The 16,972-nt window shown below is 40.1% G+C and overlaps 1 long non-coding RNA gene across 2 annotated transcripts in view; it reads right to left on the bottom strand.

The window, feature by feature from the left end:
• LOC117201211 (uncharacterized) overlaps nucleotides 1-16,972 on the bottom strand; it is an 81,376-nt gene that overhangs the window by 26,225 nt on the left and 38,179 nt on the right. The window contains exons 1-2 of one of the 2 annotated variants that reach the window (XR_004483190.2): nucleotides 10,590-10,746; nucleotides 9,708-9,809 (exon numbers count right to left, since the gene is read on the bottom strand). This is a non-coding gene — a long non-coding RNA (uncharacterized LOC117201211). Of the gene's footprint in view, nucleotides 1-9,707; nucleotides 9,810-10,589; nucleotides 10,747-16,972 lie in introns of those variants that run through there. The other variant, XR_007477238.1, reaches the window with a different exon arrangement.

Here is a 16,972-nt window from a genome sequence, read left to right as displayed (position 1 = left end):
AAGCATGCTCAACAGCACTAATCATTAGAGAAATGCAAATCAAAACTACAATGAGGTATCACCTCACACCAGTCAGAATGGCCATCATCAAAAAATCTACAACCAAAAATGCTGGAGAGGGTGTATAGAAAAGGGAACCCTCTTGCACTGTTATGGGGAATGTACATCGATACCGCCACTATGAAGAACAGTATGGAGGTTCCTTAAATAACTAAAAATAGCACTACCATATGACCCAGCAATCCCATTACTGGGCATATACCCTGAGAATACCATAATTCAAAAAGAGTCATGTACTACAATGTTCACTGCAGCACTATTTACAATAGCCAGGCCATGGAAGCAACCTAAGTGTGCATCGACAGATGAATGGATAAAGAAGATGTGGCACATATATACAATGGAATATTACTCAGCCATAAAAAGAAACGAAATTGAGTTGTTTGTAGTGAGGTGGATGGACCTAGAGACTGTCATACAGAGTGAAGTAAGTCAGAAAGAGAAAAACAAATACCATATGCTAACACATATATATGGAATTGAAAAAAAATGTTCTGAAGAACATAGGGGCAGGACAGGAATAAAGATGCAGACGTAGAGAATAGATTTGAGGACACAGGGAGGTGGAAGGGTAAGCTGGGACGAAGTGAGAGAGTGACACTCACATATATATACTACCAAATGTAAAATAGATAGCTAGTGGGAAGCAGCCGCATAGCACAGGGAGATCAGCCCTGTGCTTTGTGACCTCCTAGCAGGGTGGGATAGGGAGTGTGGGAGGGAGACACAAGAGGGAGGGGATATGGAGATATATGTATGCATATGGCTGATTCACTTTGTTATAAAGCAGAAACTAACACACCCTTGTAAAGCAATTATACTCCAATAAAGATGTTAAAAAAAAAAAGAAACCATGTGATCATCTCAATAGATTCAGAAAAAGCTTTTGACAAAATTCAACACTCATTTATATAAAAACTTTCCAGAAAGTGGGCATTGTGGACCTTACCTCAATATAATAAAGGCCACAGATGACAAACCCATAGCTAACATCATTCTCAATGGTGAAAAGCTGAAAGCATTCCCTCTAAGATCAGGAACAATGCAAGGATGTTCATTGTCACCACTTTTATTCAACATAGTTTTGGACGTCCTACATATGGCATTCAGAAAAGAAAAAGAAATAAAAGGAATCCAAATTGTAAAAGAAGTGAAACTGTCACTGTTTGCAGTGACATGATACTATACATTTGCTATCTTCCTCTTTCGAATAAGGAGTCAAAGCAAATCAAAATTCTCCAGTTACTAGCTAAAGTATTTCTCCCTCATTCCATATTCTGCTCTGTCTCAACCAGATGAGTTCTTTATTTTTTTCCACTGTAAATTAATTCACTTTTTAATTAAAAAAATTTTTTTTACAGTAGGTCCTTGTTGGTTATGTATTTTAAATATAGCAGCATATACATGGCAATCCCAAACTCCTGATCTATCCCTCCCCGCTACACTTCCCTGCTGGTAACCATATGTTTATTCTCTAAGTCTAAGAGTGCCAGAGAAGTTCTTGATGCCTGGGTGAAGTGGGACTCCTTCAACAGCTATGGCCTGGACAGTGTCTCACTGGAATAAGAGACTTTCACTTCTAACGAAATCCAATAAATCCTTAGGATGCACAAGATTAAGTAAAAACTGTCACCACATTTAGAAAATAAGCCTATCTCTACTTCATAGAGCAGGTATCTGAGGCAATGTGCTATTAACACATCTAGGACATGGTGTTGTCAAAGACCATAGCAAAGATGCTTGGAATCTGAGTGAAGGAAGATGGATGGAGAAAATCTTTGTTTTTGCTTTGCTGAAAATGTTAAACCAATCCAAATTAGTTGTCTGGAACCCATGACCTATATACTTAAAAACTTACTTGGGAAAAATGTCCCACCAAGACATTAGTTACTGCAGTATATTCTACCATCAAGCAGGGTGGGGAGGCAGGGAGAATCCAGCTATGTTCTCCATCTACTTTTAGAGAGAGTGAGTGGTATTTGAGGCATTGCCTTCAGGTAAAACTGGTCAAGTTTAGAAATTCACCATGGTGTAAGCCCCATTGTGGCTTCTTTCTTATGCACCCAGCATGTTCAAAGCATCACCAGTGCTTAACTGAGGATAGGTTTGGTTGGGCAATGTGGCCTCCACAGTATCTTGCAAGCTGACCTTTTTTAGGGGTGACCAGAGTGGCTGCTTCCACTTGGTGTGGAATTTTTCCCTCCACCCTGCATTTATTCTAATTGTAGAAGCACACCAACACATTCCTGAAATAAAAATGCTACAGATACTTCTGAAAATGATTTTAGTGAAGGGTGCCCAGGGACAGAGAAGACAATCCCAACTTAACATTCTTTCACTCAACACGAACTCACGAAGAGGAACGTCTACTGTGCTGGGCAGCTTTGTAGGCACAGTGGGCAGGAACAGAACCAAACCAATAAAGTTCATCCATTCACTGTTTCTGTCCTCCAGTTATTTTTCAGGACAACATCTAGGAGGCAGAAAATTGCTAAATAACCATTGTATAAATACTACAGGAGACAGATATGAGCGCTATGAAGAAAACTGAAGCAGCGTAAAGGAACAGAGGGAGACAAGGAGCACTGTTTTAGACTTTGCAGTCAGGAAAGATCTCTTAGAGGAAGCAAATATCAGTAGAAACCTGAATGAAATGAGGGGTGGTCTGAAGAAACAGTGGCACAGGAAGAGCAAGGGCAAACATTTGACAATGGGAAGAAGTTGAGGGGGAGACTGGTATCAAATGGGTAACAGGGGGAGAGAAAGGAGATGAGGTCAGACAGAGTTGAGTCAGATTATGAAGACCCTTATTGACCATCATAAATACACTTATTTTGAAAGAGATATGAAGTTGGCAAGAGCTTTTGAGCCGGGGAGTAGCATGAGCTGACATGCTTTGAAAGGATCACGTAAGCTTGCTGCATAGAGAAGAGACTAGGGCATCTAGGCAAGAACTGCTGGTGACTTAACTGGTGAGGTAAGGTAGAGATCCTGGCAGATATCGGACTTAGGATATGCTAGAGGTAGAGGCAACTGGATATGCTGCTGAACTGGATGAGGGTTGTGGGAGAAAGAGTAAACCTCTTTAGCTTCACGTGAGGATCAAAAACATAGAGAAATTATTGCTGAGAAAAGAAAGGTTTAAAAAAACCACCTCTTTCCTGTACAGTGCCGTTGTCATCAAGAAAGAATTTCCCTCAGTAGAATACTGACAATTCTTTAGAAAACTGCCCTCTGTAAGTTTCTCACCAGCCATCCTGAGAACTTAAGAAAAAATTATATGAAGGAGGGATTGCATCGACAAAAAGAGAGGACTTGTTGGATGCACTAAATGAAGCAGTTGCAGACAAATGGAAGAATGAGGGGGCATCGGGAAGATTTAGAAAAGGGAATCAACAGGAGCCAGAGACTGAGGAGAGAGTATAAGAAAGAGACGCATCGAGAGGCATGCTGGGAATCCTAAAGGGTGCTAACAAGAAGCTCCAATTCGATGCAGATGTCAAAGGTGCCAAGGAGAACTTACAGGAAGAGAAGAGTTGACTCACAGCAGTAGGCTTACAAAACTATTTTAGCAAAGGGTGCAGCTGAGGCAACACTCCTGTTGACACTGGGCCAATGCACTGCATTAAAGGGCCATTTGTCAAAGCAAGTCACAGTTCTCTTTGGGTCTTAAGTAGTTGTATAGTATAGGACCTGGGGATTCTAAAGAAATAACAATATGCAAGTAACTGAAGTGCTTTCATGAGAAATAAACTTGCCATTATACCTCTCACACATACGTCATGAATACCACAGTACACGACCTTTTAAAATGTCCTGGGGGTCGACATTTCTTACAGATGTCATGAACTTGTTTTATTTGTTCCACACCTTCCCACTTCACTGCACCTGCTACACCAGTCATCATTCTGTGTTTAATGGCCAGTCAGCCTCCAGGGCCTCGTAACAGATGCAGAACATCAGATCAGCAAGTGCATATAAAATATTCTACGTCCTGTGTAAGCTTTGCAGGCAGACTTTGAAATGGAGATCATTTCATCTTCCATTTCTTTCTTTACCTTGCCTATTGCTCCTGGCAGCTGTGTTTTTTGCCTGTTCCAATAGCTATGTATTCTGTGCCCAATTGTATGCCATTACTTTTAAAGCTTATTTAGATAACAGGAAGACTAAGCAATGTCTATGGAAATTTCATAGAAACATTCAAGCTATTTAACATACGTCCACGTCTTATAACTTTCTAAGACCGAAATATAGTGATGCTGCCTTTTATAATGCCTGAGAGGAATACACAGTAAAACTGTGTATTTTACATTTCAAGGGATCTTGTGCTCTCTATGGGGAGTAAACACCCCAATACATTATGGACTTCAGTTTGGGACTGCTAAAAATCAACGTTAGCTAAGGACAAAATTGGGGATGCTGTGCAAACTTTCCTTAAAATAAAAGTTGTAAAAAAAAAAAAAAAAACCCTTGAAAACAGTATTTATTTCGTAAATGAGTGTGAAGTCGCTCAAAGCACTGTTTTAAGGTTACAGACCAGAGTGGGTATCTGTTATTTAACAGGGAAAAACCAGGAAAAAAACCTACTCAGTGTTAAGAGTGGGATAGGCTGAAGAGAGTGACCACATGGAAGAAAGAGACAGGCAGAGGCAATTCAAGAAAATGTTCAGGGAGCAGGAGATATGTGCACTTTCCTTGGAAAAACTTTTGTTTTGGTAGCCTTGAAATAAGTCAAAGGAGCACCTGAAGAGAAGGACTGACTGGGTGAAAACTGGCTGTTACGGGTGGGGCCTTCACAGAAAAAACAATGATTTGAAGACACTACCCAAAAAGAACATTGTGCTAGTCCAACATTCCTTTCTCATGCTTCGGGTCATCTTACTGAGAATCCAGCTATTATCTCATCGTCAATTGGCAAAGAAGAGTGTTCACAAGGATTCTCCCATAGGAAACATAAGCGATAGTGATGATAAAAATCGTTATTATTTACGTAGCACTTCTTACTTTGCTTCAGAAATGTCATCACATGTGTTACTACGCTTGATTCCTTGCAATATGCTTGCAACTCCGGTCTCTTCTGAATGTTGAGTATGGATCAGGCTCTGGATTAGTGGTGTGTCTCCATCATCACAGTGGTTGTAGTGTGCAACCACTCTACAGCAAAGAGGGGTGGAACCAAGATTTGAGGCTCTGACTCTCTGATGCCAAACTCTGCACTCTTATCAATTAGCCTATGCTGCCTCCATTTGGAAATAATGACCCCTTCAGGACTATGGGGGGTTCTGTGGCTTGCCTACTGTCACAGAGCTCTTAAGTATCAGCGCTGATGCTAAAGGATGTCTTTCATAACCATTTCTTCACTCCAAGATTTGCTGGGTACTTCCTAAAGCAGCTTCCTTATGTCCCCTGAAATCATAGTAGTCAGTGCTGGAATTTGGGCTAATTGGAGAATACATCATTTTCTCCCCAGCAGATATTCCTTCCCACTGACTTCTCTTCAGGGGACAAATCTGTCTAGTATTTTGGACAATGTCACCAAGAACAGCTTATGGCTATGTAACAGTTTATAAAGTTTACAAATAAATGATCTATCATTTGATAGGTGGACAACTGAAAGGTAATTTAAACGTTCAAAATTTCACCATAAGAATGGAAAGCAGGAATGGGATTTTTCAAAGCAGGATTTAGAGAATATATGGCTGAAATTAGCTTTGGTATGACTAACACATTAAAATAGTGATTGAATCTCCATCCCACCTCACCTCACATTCTGCTGTGAAACATAATTCATATCAGAAAATTAATCATCACTTCTTTGAACATATTGCTATTTTGTAAAAAACTCAGTTTAAGATTCCACTGAGCTTATACTCTATTTCCCTTGTACCAAAACATTATCTCTATTTAGATAATATACAGAATTACTAAACATGATACAAATGTGTTAATCAGTCTTTGACTGCATATATTCAAAGAAGGTCCAATCATCTGTCAGGGAAATGGAAATACAAACTGAACCAAATGACTTGCCAACGTCACTGGGTTGGGGGCCAGAGGAAGTGAAGGTGATCTGCCCAAACTATGTCCAATACGCTTTGACTTGACACCTGTGCTTTACTTGTGGGCCAGGTTCTTTTATGTATTCTTTTAAAATATTACTACAGTTTTTTGTTTCTTTGCCTAGTGTGGCCTAGCAAATTTAATAGCTTCTGGGAGAATGGTGATTTCTTGTATTATCAACAGTGCTTCACAGATGCCTGCCTTCACTCCCTCCCTCCCTCCCTCCCTCCATTCATTCATTCATTCATTACGTTTGGCTCCTTAAATAGGAAAGTAAGGCTGACTGTGAATTCAGATTTTGTTTTCTTAAAAACCCTGGGTTGGATGAGTAATTTTCACCAGAATATGAAATGCTTACTCTTGAGAAGCATTTCTTTCCTTGAATAAAAGCAAAAACTTGAAGAATCAGGGTCAAGCAATAAAAGACTGTGTATAATGACCACAATTTGCTAGTCTTCAAAGAAGCCACAACTTCAAAAATATCTTAAGCTGGCAAGCTCTTTATTGCTTATTGGATTGATAATTATCAAAGGTTGTAAAGTACTTGAAATCACTTTTTAAAAGAAGTGCCTGACTGTGCTAGATGGTCTTGGTCCTCCTGTGTCCCACAAGATTGACCAACATCAACTGCAGTCAGTGGGCTCCCTAAATCTCTAGCTCCTTTCTGGGTTTGGCCATTGGGAGACACCTGAGGAAGGTCTGGGAATGAGACTAGAAGGCTCATATATCTCCTCTTGGCTCTTGCCCTGACGTGGCAGAGTCTGGTAGTGGCTGTATTCCTCAACCAAAAGCCACAGGCAGGGATGAGCATCCTTTTCCTAACTCCTCTCCAGGTTTCAAGAACGACTCCTTCAGGCACAGCGATGTTGACTCATGCTGATCCTAGCCCTGAGCACATTAACATTCCTTGTTGCTTTTTCCTAACACTGCCCACACTATTATAAATAGTACTTCATCAATCTCTACTCAATGACCTGTCTCTGTCTGCCACCTGCTTCCTGCCAGGACCCTGACTGACACCTGACCTAGGTCTAAATGTTAATCTGCTTTTCCTTTTCACTGTTCTCCCTCATAGTCTATTAAAGCCAAGAAGTAACATCATAAAGATGGTGAATCCTCAAGGCCAGGGCTTCATTTGGCTTCCAAGTTTGTTTACTGTTGTCTACTAACCACTTGTACCTAGCACACTGGCTTGTATACTGATTTTAGGAAAATGTGTATTATTTGCTAGCATTTAGAAAATAGAAAGTTTTTACATAAAGACCTGGACTTCTAGCACATTATACATAAATTTAATTTTTTTTTTTTTTTTTTGTGGTACGCGGGCCTCTCACTGTTGTGACCTCTCCCGTTGCGGAGCACAGGCTCCGGACGCGCAGGCTCAGCGGCCATGGCTCACGGGCCCAGCCGCTCCGCGGCATGTGGGATCTTCCCGGACCAGGGCACGAACCCGTGTGCCCTGCATCGGCAGGCGGACTCTCAACCACTGCGCCACCAGGGAAGCCCCCATAAATTTAATTTTTAAAAAACTTTTTTCAGAATTCTCACTCCATCTACATGTGATACAGCTTGACTTTTTAATTAAACATACCTTTGTAAAATTTTATATTGTGGTATAACTGATTAACAATGTTGTGTTAGTTTCAGGCGTACAGCAAAGTGATTCAGTTATACATATACATGAATCTGTTTTTTTTAGGTTATTTTCCCATTTAGGTTATTACAAAATACTGAGCAGAGTTCCCCGTGCTATACAGTAGGTCCTTGTTGGTTAGGGTTGTTTCCTTCCTCTTTCACTCTGTTACTCCTTATGTTTCCAGGACAACCCACTGAATCACTAATGTTTTGTGAAGATGTGTCCAGCATTTATTCTTACCTGCTTAGCATCCCATAATCTGATATCTGTGCTCTTTTCAATATGACAGTTAACTTATCTGAAAACCTAATTGCTAATGGTATGTAAAAGGAGTATTCATTATTCATACACTGTGCCTTTACAAGTAATTTTTTGTGTAAAAATATTAAAGCAATAGTAGTATAAAATAAAAACTACATTATCTCCACCCACCGCCCTCCCCGCCAAAAAAATCTGGACTTCTAGATTCTCCTGAAAAACGAAACAAAGCATAAACACCCTGAACTATAGGAAAATGCTGGGCCTGCATTTCTGCCTAGCAGCAATTGATTAGAGCCTAGGGGAGCTGGAGTCTTACTCTTTTCAATTCCCACCACTCCCACATCTGCGTATCAGTTGCTATTTTTTAAATTGAGCTTGGGATCTTTTCTTGTTGTATATTTAGAAAAAAAATGAAATATCACACATTTCTCTGCTACAAATACTCCAGTCTCTCATTACCCTCAGAAGAGCCTCGAAATCCAACATGGTCTGGCCTCTGCCTATCTTCTTGACCTTGTCTCCCATCTCTCTCCCCTTCTCACACTCCACTCCAGCCAAGCTTATTTTTTTTTCCTATTCCTTGAACTCACCAAGGTTGTTCTCATCAAACCCACCATTCCTTCAGTCCTTTTGCCTAGTGTAGTTTCCATAGCCACACTCCCACCTGAAGTTCACATGGCTTGCTGCCTTACTTCATAGAGGTCCATTCAATGCTATCTCTTCAAAAAGGTCTTCTCTCTAGAACCTGAAGTATCCATTTTGAAAGGAGAATCTAGCATGTATGCACACAATTCTAGTATGTTGTTCTTTCTTCTGGATCCTCTACCTACTTTTAAAAATCTCCAGCACCACTATCTCTCAGGATCCTCCACCAACAAATCCATAAATTATAACAGCAAGTAAACTAATACCGCATAACCTCTGCTTGGTCCAGACTGAATGTTGTTTCAGCCCTGGGATTAAGGAGTAGAAGAGTTACTGTGCAGTATTAAAACCAGATGGTGTTATTTTAATTAGAGTAATGGGGGCTCTTAATCAGGAAAAGTGTACTAACAAAGCCAGGATACATCATGACCATTAAAAACATCGGCAAAGCCACTACTTTAGAATAGCCTTGAAAATTTTCTATAGAAATATCTGTTCCCATTAACAGGTACTTGTGAGCCTTTTCCAAAATTCCTTCCATATTTTTTAAAATTTGTTGAATGAAGAGACAAAAAGTATAAATGTCTAAAAGGCACATAGAGTTCTGGCGCTTCGTTTTTGTGGTGTGGGTGTGCATGTGTGTGTATTTTGTGTGTGTATAAGGTGTGTCTGCTCAGAAATAAATAAAATAAAAGATAAATCCTCCCTTTGGAACCATTAACCACAAAAGATTCCTCCGAGAAAAGTGAAATTTAATTTGGGAGGGATGAATGGAATAGTATGGTCCCATAAGTGGTGTAATATACTTAGCTGTATTCCAGTCATTTTAATAACTCACACCCACTCTTTATCCTTTTCACTTGCCTGTGTGTTAGCACTTCTATGTATATCTCTAGAGACCTAAGCATTCTCTCCATGTTTCTGACACTTGTGCCTATACGTATTGGGGCTGATCCTCTCTCCTCCATTAGATTTTAAATTTATGGTGCACCAAGAACTTTATAACTCCCCACTCCACTTAGTAGCCCCACAGCTGAAGTCTTACCTCTTTCATGAACTCTCCCTTAGACCCTTCTGACCTCTGGTGATCCTTTCCTTCTCCAAATTCATATTGTGTTTTTCATTGCATCACATCGCACAGCACTTTCTGTAATAACATTTATTGAGCACTTGTTATATGACACACACTCCTCTGTACTTTATATGCATTACTAAATTTAATTCTCACAATAACTCTATGTATCAGGAACGCTCTTTATGCCAGTTCAACAGACCAGATTAAAGTATTTGCTCAAGTCATACAGCCAATAAATGTTATCACCCACCAAGATTTCTGAATTTAGAAACATTCTTTTTAACCATTCTGCTTGATCATGTTACACTATCTGCCACATAAAAAAAAAAGTCTATTCATAAATGAATTACATCTTATGCATTAGTTGAGTCTCAGCCAAATGTCATACTGTACTAAAACAGTCCCTATAGTGCCCAGGTCTACATTATGGGAGGCATCAATAAATACATGCTAGCAAATTCAGAAGCTGTAGTTGGAAGTAAACAGTCCTAATGAGAGTCTCTACAGTCCTATATCAGCTCACCTAGCTGCATGTAGCCAAGTTTTTTAAATCTATGAGATTTCAGCATTTCTATTTTTGAGATCATCAGAATATTCCAAGGAAATAGATTTATGCTATGTAGTTGAGGTTATTATTTTTAGGATCGAAGGAAGGAAAGCTGAGCTTATAAAACCTTCCATTCATCAACATGACCAGAAACAATACTCCTTTCTGGTGTAGAATGAGTTACAGTATAACTAGAAATACTTTACCTTAATTTATACTCTGGGGACAAACAAAGATGACAAGAGAGAGGATAAAAACGAACCACTATTCGTTAAGCTTCTCTGTATCTTATTACCCAAATTTACCTTAAAACTGTATTTTAAAGCAATTTGAAGACATAAAAATTCTGTGTTTCTGTTGTTGTATTTAGTTGAGAGGGTTCATGGCTTTCATCAGTTCCTCAAAGGAGCTTTGACCAATACCCTCAAAATAAGAGGCCAGGGCTTCCCTGGTGGCGCAGTGGTTGAGAGTCCGCCTGCCGATGCAGGGGACACGGGTTCGTGCCCCGGTCCGGGAAGATCCCACATGCCACGTAGTAGCTGGACCCGTGAGCCATGGCCGCTGAGCCATGGCTCAGTTATTCATTTGCCCATGATCAGATAAAAAGTTATTCATTTGCCCATGTTCAGATAGAATAACTAATATTAAATTTCTGTGAATGACAATTTTCAGGTTTTAATATAAGGAAAGTGAAAAGAAACAAAGTTGTTCATATTTTAGAAGAGGACTCTTTCACACTCTTAAAAATGATTGAGGCCCCCAAAGTGCTTTTGTTTATGTGGAATGTATCTATGAGTATCTACCACATTAGGAATTGAAACAAAAAATTTAAAAATGCAAGCATATACAAGCACACATTCCATTAGCCTTAAAAGTAATGGCACCATCAGAATGATGGTCATGTGGTCTTTGGAAAAAATTCCACCATGTGATCAAGAGAGAATAAGATAGAAAAGGCAAATAATGTTTTTGTTTTATTATGAAAATAATTTCACTTTGCAGCCCCTGAAGGATCTAAGGGACACTTAGGTGTACTCAGATGACATTTTGAGAACTACTGCTTTAGGGAAAATAAAATCTATAATTGGCACTATTTCCCCATTTCATTTGGGTTTTGGAAAGTGGAGATCCAAATCACTCATCTCTGGGAAATGGAGTGAACTTTATGTAAATGTTAACACTATCCTCACTCTAACTGCATCCCTTAGTTTTTCTTTGCCTTACTTTTATCACATATTTATTTCATCTTACTATACTGTGAACATATTTACAAATCCCCTTAAGTCTTTTCTGGAACAAGACAGTATTTAAAGAAACAAAGGAAAAAGCAATAAATGGCCATAAAATGCTAAGATGGGGGCAGTAGTTTTTTTTTTTAAGTAATTATTCTGAAATTACTAAGTGCAGCGTCATGATACTATGAGAGAATCTGAAATTTTTAGCAAGTTAAAAAATTGTAAAATGGAATAATTTTAAACCTAGAAGAAGTTTTGGTGTTTTAGTCGTCATCTTTTTAGAGAGGAGGAAAGTGAAGTAATGTTTTCTTTCAGCTTCCTCAACTACTGAATATTTTTTAAAAGATTCCTTTAGTCCTTGAAAATAGAAATTACCTTGATAGAAACAGAAGGTATTTTATCATATTTTTACTGTTGACAGTGATGAACGTTTGATAATTCTCTTACATAAATGAGCTGTGATGCCACTGATCTTCTGTGTGCTAAATCTATAATGGCTGATGTTAAATATGCTGGAGAAATGGGGGTCATGAGTGGGAGCAGAAGCAACCAGTGTCTGTGTTCATCACTGACAACAGAATACCATACCTTTCATATGCAACTGGTGGCCTTCCCTCCCTGCCAGTAGCCTATTGTTAAAGATAAATGTTTGAAAACAGGAGACTTCTCCTATGAAACTATAAATCTGTGTTTGTGGTATTGTCTAATCTCTGTTGTGGGAATGGATCTGACATCACCATGTGGAAATTATGATTTCTTTCAACCCAAAACCAGAATGCAGAGGATGATGAAGAAAAATTTCCTCTTCGTATTCAGGCAAATGTCACAATTGTGTATAATTCTGTTACCCATGTTGAGAAGAAAACAGACTGAGGGTCTACTATCCCTTAATTACAATTATCTTCCAGGAGAGGTCATGGTTTATGTGCTCACTAAAGCAATTGAGCCCTTACTTCCTCTCTAGCTAATCCTGAGCTGGAGAATGCAAATGTCATCACTGTAATATTACAAGTCATGAAAACAAACCAGAAAAGAGGATTTTCATCCAAAGGTTCAAATCAAGTCCATATTTCCTGGTCCCCAATCACTTCCCTATGTTCTTTCATCAAACATTTCCAGTGTACACCTTGCTGGAAATATCTTTTAAATTCCACTTGTCAGAGTGACATGATGCAAAAGTTGTGCTTTATGGTAGGAAAACAACTTGCCACCTACTTATCTGTGCATCCTTCCTACAATCCCTGAAACACCCTCCAAGACAACAGTATTGCTTTCGTTAACCTCCCTTTTTTTTTTTTAACATCTGAGCATATGTTGGAAGCAATGACATCATGCAGTAACCTTCCTCTCTCAAAGAGCATGCAACACCTTTCAGGCAAGATGCTCACAGTAAACATTTACCATGAATCCTAACCCTTCCCTGCACAAGGGTAACCATCTCCACATCACCACAGAGACGTGTCACTCTATGATCTGATGGTGCAGCTGGGAATAGAAGCCAGAAGCCCTGGCTCTCTGTGAAGTGTTCCAACTAGAAAACATTAGGCCTGTTTCTTCGAGGAAGAAAGCTCCCTCTGGGAGCAGGCTGATGATCTGGCTAATGGGAGGATGGCTGGGGCTTCCTCAGCCCCGAGTGCGTGCCCTTTCAGATACCTGCACAGTGGTTTCAGGCAGGTGTGACCTTTGCTGAGTAACTATTTCTATCAACACAGAGATGATCTTGCTCCGTGTTTGATAGTAATATGGAGGCAATTTTCTTATTTCAAAACAGAGAATTAAAGACTGGAGAACTGCCACTCTGTGTGAAAAATCCCAAACACATCCCTTGACCTATAAAACAAATCAAAACAGAACAAAACGAACAAAAAACCCACTGTGAAACTTTATGAACATCAGGCAAAAAAACATTCACTTTTTCTTTTGAAGAATTAATAAATTTTTGTTGCTGTGAGTTGAATTAGGCATTTTGGGTAGCTGCTTTAGGTGGTACTGTTAAAGCTTGAATATTCTGAATTTATTCAGACCTTGGAATCTGAGAGCTTCAGTACATCCCACACTATGTCTTCTCTGTGCCCCTCAATCTACCAGCAGGGTTTAGCTTAGTATCATTCAGTTAAAATAAAAACATAATTAGTTTTCCATCTGTATTTCCAGCTCAGAACAGGTTCTCAACAAATATTTGTTGACTATAATAATGAAAATTCTTGTCAAAACCCATGCCAGTGAAGGATGACTATTTCCCATGCTCATTTTTTTGGGGAGGAAAGTGCATTTTTAGAGAGAAGGGGGTAATTCATGTGACACTGAAGAATAATTTGATAACATATGCTGCAAAAATATTTTGAGATATATCATTACTCATGCAGGCATAGGTGCTGTATATTGAACTGAATATGTCCTTCAATGTGATTTTACTTTCCCATCCTGCATAGCTATTCTCCATTGACATAACTAGCCAAGGTAATGAAGCCACTGTGTTAAGTTTTAATTTTTCAAAAAGGCAAGACCCAAAGGAGAAGTCAGAAATTTTTCCTTATAAAAATGCAGCATGAGAGTTAGGTTTTAAAGTTACTTTTTCTTCTTATTTGTAAAGTTTCCCTATAAACTAACCCTTCTTAAATAAGTCTTACAATTTTTCAACTTAAATAATTATAACCAAGGGGGTGGAGTCAAGATGGCACACTAGGAGGACATGGAACTCGCGTCTCCTCACAACTAGGGCACCTGCCAGGCACCGTGGGGGACCACGGACACCTAAGGGAACGGAAGGAACCCCCAGCAAGGGGGTAGGGCATGGGGCGTGGGGGGAGTGAAGGGGGAGGAGAAGCAGAGGTGGAACAGGACCAGCGCCCCCGAGGGGCAGCTGTGGGGGGAGGGGGGCGGAAGGGATCCCATGCCCGAAGCGGGAAATTGGGGAACCAGTGGGAGGGAAAAGGATCAAAAGGGAGCGTGGCCAGGTTTCCCCTGCCCACTTGGGCCCCCAGGAACCTGCTGAGATCCCGGGCCTGATCCTATGCCCACCGAGGATCCTCCAGCCATGCAGGTCCTGAGGAAGTGGGAGGGAGGGAAGGGGAGGAGTAAAAGTAAAGGCTGGACCTCCTGGAGGGCACCCCTGAGGGGTGGCTGGGGGAGGGGAGGAGTTCCTACACCCAGAGGGACCCACGCACGGTTAGGGGTCCAGCGGGGACAGGGGACACCCTAGGGGAGACGGTGAGGAAGGGGTGCGAAGGAACAAAAGGGAACGGGGCCAGTGCCTTTCCTGTCCACTTAGGCACCAGGGAGCCTGTTGGGCTCCCCGGCGTCATTCTCTGACTTCAGAGTCTCCCTCCTGCCACACAAAACCCAAGCCCTGCCACTACACCCACACCCGGGGCCCTACCTCTATACTCAGAGACCCCCTCCAATGAGCTGGGCCTAAGGCCCACCCACACACCCTCACCCAGGGCCCTACATCCAAACTCCAGAAGTGCACACGACAGAAGCCCTCCTTTCGAAGTGCTGCCTCGCCCCTTCGTGGCAGGTCCTAAGCAGATGCCCCATCCCACGGGCAAACGTCACCCCCACCCGCATAGGTCCTGCCCCACCCTAAACCCCACCCCTGCCTAAGGTCCACCCCCTGTCTAAACGCCACACCCACAGCCAAGGCTTTTTTTTTTTCTTCTTTTCTTTTTACCTCTTTTAGATTGAGGTTCTGTTTTACCTTGATTCACAGTTGTTGACTCTTTTATATTTTTATTTAAAAAAAATAAATCTAATAAATATTTATTAGAATAAATTTTTATTTATTAGAGCTAATAAATCTTTATTTTTCTAATTTTACTTTATTCTTTATATTTTGTTAGTGATCTCTCCTTTTGGCTTGTTGCCCCCCCCCTTTTTTTTTTCTATTTTCTGTTGTGGTTTTATTTTGCCTTGTTGCAGTTGTTTCAATTATAGTTTTATTTTTCCTAATATGTTTTTTATCTTTCTAATTTTATCATGTTTTTTATCCTCTGATATTGTACTGCTCCTTTTTTTCTTTCTTTCTTCTTTTTTGTTTTTTTACCACACCACAAAGCTTGCAGGATCTTGGTTCCCAGGCCAGATGTCGGGCCCAAGCTCCTGTGGTGGGAGCTCTAAGTCTGAACCACTGGACTAACACAGAACCTCAGACCCCAGGGGATATCAGTCGGAGTGAGGCCTCCCGGAGATCCTCATCTCAGCACCAAAACCCAGCTCTATCCAAGTGCCTACAAACTCCAGTGCTGAAAGTCTCAGTCCTAACAATCAGTAACACAGGAATACAGCACAACCCATCAAAAAAAAAAAAAGGAAATGACAAAAAAATTTGTTACAGACTAAGGAGCAAGGTAAAAACCTACAAGACGAAATACATGAAGACGAAATAGGCAACCTACCTGAAAAAGAATTCAAAGTAATGCTAGTAAAGATGATCCAAAATCTCGGAAACAGAATTGAGAAAACACAAGAAACATTTAACAAGGATCTAGAAGAGCTGAAGAGCAAACAAACAGTGATGAACAACACAATTACTGAAATTAAAAATACTCTAGAAGGAATCAATAACAGAATAACTGAGGAAGAAGAACGGGTAAGTGAGCTAGAACATAAAATGATGGAAATAACTGCCAGGGAGCAGAATGAAGAAAAAAGAATGAAAAGAATTGAGGACAGTCTCAGAGACCTCTGGGCAACATTAAAAGCATCAACATTCGAATTATAGACATCCCAGAAACAGAAGAGAAAAAGAAAGGGTCTGAGAAAATATTTGAAAAGATTATAGTCAAAAACTTCCCAAACATGGGAAAGGAAATAGTCAATCAAGTCCAAGAAACACAGAGAGTACAACACAGGATAACCCAAAGAGAAACACGTCAAGACACATATTAATCAAACTATCAAAAATTAAATACAAAGAAAAAATATTGAAATCAGCAAGGGAAAAGCAACAAATAACATACAAGGGAATCCCCAAAAGGTTAACAGCTGATTTTTCAGCAGAAACTCTGCAAGCCAGAAGGGAGTGGCAGCACATATTTAAAGTGATGAAAGGGAAAAACCTAAAACCAAGATTACTCTACCCAGCAAGGATCTCATTCAGATTCGATGGCGAAATTAAAACCTTTACAGACAAGCAAAAGTTAAGAGAATTCAGCACCACCAAACCAGCTTTACAACAAATGCTAAAGGAACTTCTCTAGGCAGGAAACACAAGAGAAAGAAAAGACCTACAGTAACAAATCCAAAACAATTAAGAAAATGGTAATAGGAACATACATATCCATAATTACCTTAAATCTAAATGGATTAACTGCTCCAACCAAAAGACACTGACTGGCTGAGTGGATACAAAAACAAGTCCTGTATATATGTTGCCTACAAGATACCTACTTCAGACCTAGGGACACATACAGACTGAAAGTGAGGGGATGGAAAAAGATATTCCATGCAAA

Source organism: Orcinus orca, chromosome 4, assembly GCF_937001465.1.
Source record: "Orcinus orca chromosome 4, mOrcOrc1.1, whole genome shotgun sequence".
Classification (NCBI taxonomy): Eukaryota; Metazoa; Chordata; class Mammalia; order Artiodactyla; family Delphinidae; genus Orcinus; species Orcinus orca.
Note: the sequence above shows the minus strand (reverse complement) of the source record. Positions and strands in the feature narration are given on the sequence as shown.